The sequence below is a fragment of the Galeopterus variegatus genome, unplaced genomic scaffold (assembly GCF_000696425.1).
Source record: "Galeopterus variegatus unplaced genomic scaffold, G_variegatus-3.0.2 Scaffold7074, whole genome shotgun sequence".
NCBI lineage: Eukaryota > Metazoa > Chordata > Mammalia > Dermoptera > Cynocephalidae > Galeopterus > Galeopterus variegatus.
Window position 1 is genome coordinate 116,768 of NW_007733185.1, and position 3,064 is coordinate 119,831.

The following is a 3,064-nucleotide window of genomic DNA, read 5'->3' on the forward strand; positions in this document are numbered from 1 at the left end:
CATTTATGTTACAGATGTAAAACCTATCTGTGTCTTTGTATTTAATGTGCATCTTTTATAGACAGCATATATAAGACTCCAACAGGGGCTTGCTTTTTTACCCATTCTCACAATCTCTACCTTTTAATTGGAGTATTTAATTTGTTAATATCTAACATAATTGTTGATTTGGTTAGATTTAGATCTATTTTTGTCATTTGTTTTCTGTTTGTTCTTTCTGATTTTTGTTCTTCTGTTCTTTGTTCCTGCCTTCTTTGGGATTAAATAAAAACTCTTTTTAAAAGAGTATTGGTTTAATCTGGTCCAAAGGTAGTGAATTACCTCAACTGATTGTTCATAGTCATTGCAGATTGAACTCCTTGTTCTGCTCTTTCCCCACTTCTCACTACTGCACTTGACCAGTCTTAAGCCAGAATTCTTTTTTTTTAAATCAGGATTTTTAGCTATACCTCTTCACATTATTTTTATAGTGTTTGATAGAGATTACAACATGTATTCTTAAATATATACAGTCTACTTAATACAGGTTGAGCATCCCTAATCTGAAAATCCAAAATCTGAAGTGCTCCAGAATTTGAAACTTTTTGAGCACTGACACGATGCTCAAAGGAATTGGAGTATTTCAGATTTAGGATTTTTGCATTAGGGATGCTCAGCCAGTTAAGGATCCACACATATTCCACAACATGAAAAAAATCCGAAATCTGAGATGCTTCTGACCCCAAGCATTTTGGATAAGGGATACTCACCCTGTATTGTACTATGTCACATGAAATGTAGAAAACTTGTAACCAGATAGCATTTTAAAAATTTTTTTTGCTTTGAAAATGTTTCTGTTTTATTGTTATTTTTTGAAGGACATTCTAGATACAGATGTAAAACTCTTTGTTGTCATTTCACTACTTCTGATTGATTCTGATGAAGTCACTAGTTATTTGAATTGTTGTTCTCCTATATGTTATATTGTTTTTCTCTGTCTCCTTTCCAGATTTTCTTTTTATCTTTAGTGTGCCAAAGTGTGGTTTTCTTTGGATCTATCCTTCCTGGAGTTTGATGAGCTACTTGAATGTATAAATTTGTGGTTTGTATCAAATTTAAGGAGTTTCTGGCCATTATTTCTTTAAGAAAAAGAAAGAAGAAAAGGTTTTTTTGGCCTCATTCTCTCTCATCTCTTTCTCTGGAACTCCAGTAGCACTAATGTTAGATTGTATGATATTGTCTCACAAATCCCAAGGCTCTGTTTGTTTGTTTCCCAATTTTTTTTCTCTCTGCTCTTTATATAATTTCTATTAGTTTATATTCCCTGACTCTTTCTTTGGTAATATCAACAATGCTAGTAAGCTCATCCAGTGAGTTTTTATTTCAGATATAGCGTTTTTTTAGTTCTAGAACTTCCATTTGGTTTTTGTTATAGTTTTCCTTCTCATCTGAAATTTCCTATCCTTTCCTCCTTTACAAGCATATTTTATGTACTTGAGCACTATTATAATAACTGCTTTAAAATTCTTATCTGCTAATTCCAACATCTGGGTCATCTTGGAATTTGTTTCCACCAATTGCCTTTTCTTTTGTGAATGAGTCAAATTTTCCCATTTCTTCATATGTCCAGTGATTTTGGATTATAGCCTGGACATTGTTAATGACATGTTGTAGAGACCCTGGATTTCATTGTATTTATCTGAATAGTCTTAGTGTTTTGTTTATCTTTAGCAGGCATTTAGCTTGACTAAACTTGACTGAAATTTATACATAAAGTTTGAGACTCCCTGTATTAGTCAGGGTTCTCCAGAGAAACAGAATCAATAGGATATGTTATAATTATATGAGAGGGATTTATTAGGGGAATTAGCTCACGGGACTGTGAAGAAAATTCCCACGATAAGCCATCTATGAACTGGATGCCAGTAGTGTGGCTCTGTCCAAGTCCAAAGGCCTTAAAACCAGGGAAGCTGATGGTGTTCTTAGTGTAAGTTCTGGAACCCAAAAGCTGAAGAGTCTCAAGCTCTGATATCCACGGGCAGANTTAGTGTAAGTTCTGGAACCCAAAAGCTGAAGAGTCTCAAGCTCTGATATCCACGGGCAGAAGAGAAGAGTGTATCCCAGCTCCAGCAGACTGAGAGAGAGCTTCACCACTTCCTCTGTCTTTTATTTTCTCCAGACACCCAGTGGATTGGATGGTTCCCACCCACATTGAGGATGGGTCTTCCCCACCCCGTCCACTCAGACTCTCCTACTAATCTCTGCTGGAAACACCCTCATGGACACACCTAAAAAGATAGCTTTACCAGGTTTCTCAGCATTCCTTTATCTAACCAAGTTGACACCTAGAATTAACCTTCACACACCCCCTCTTGGCTTTCTCCTTTTCAGGATTTCTCCCTCATTTTCCAATGGCTGTGGTTACTCCAGATTCTGTCCTCTGGTTTTTCAAGTCACAAAAACTGAGGGTTTTCTATTGGGGTTTTAGTCAATTCTTATGATGCAGACTGAGGAATACCTTCTGGCTGAAAGCCGTATAAAATGGGAAATTCATCCAGTGCCATTCCCTTCTTCCAAGTCTCGATTCCCCTTCAATATCTTCCCATGATCATTCTCTAGAGCCCTCAGTAATTGGTGTATTTTGCTCAGAGTATATAGTTGTCATCTGAGGGAGGATTGGCCTGAAAGGAGCTACTCATCCATTATCAGAAGTGGATTAGGGACTTTTCAGTATTAAATGCTATGAGAGGGCTTCAGACATGCCTAAGAAGCAGGAGGGAGAGAAATAAAAGGGGGAAGAGAGAAAGAATGGATAAAGAAAAAGAAAATACAAAAATAAAAAATGTGATTTTGAGATAGCCTCAGAAATTACTTAGGGTACCTCTCAGGAGCAAAATTGCCATAAATTTCCTACTCCTATTTTAGACACTAAACTCTGGATTTGAATTTGGGGCACATAGGTCTTGTTTTTAGCATTACTGCTGATGTGTTGAATGACTTGGGGGCAGTCACTTCACTATTCTGTTCATTTGTCAGGGAAGGGAGTGCTAATTTCATTTAATGTGGTCCTTTGATAACTGGCCTT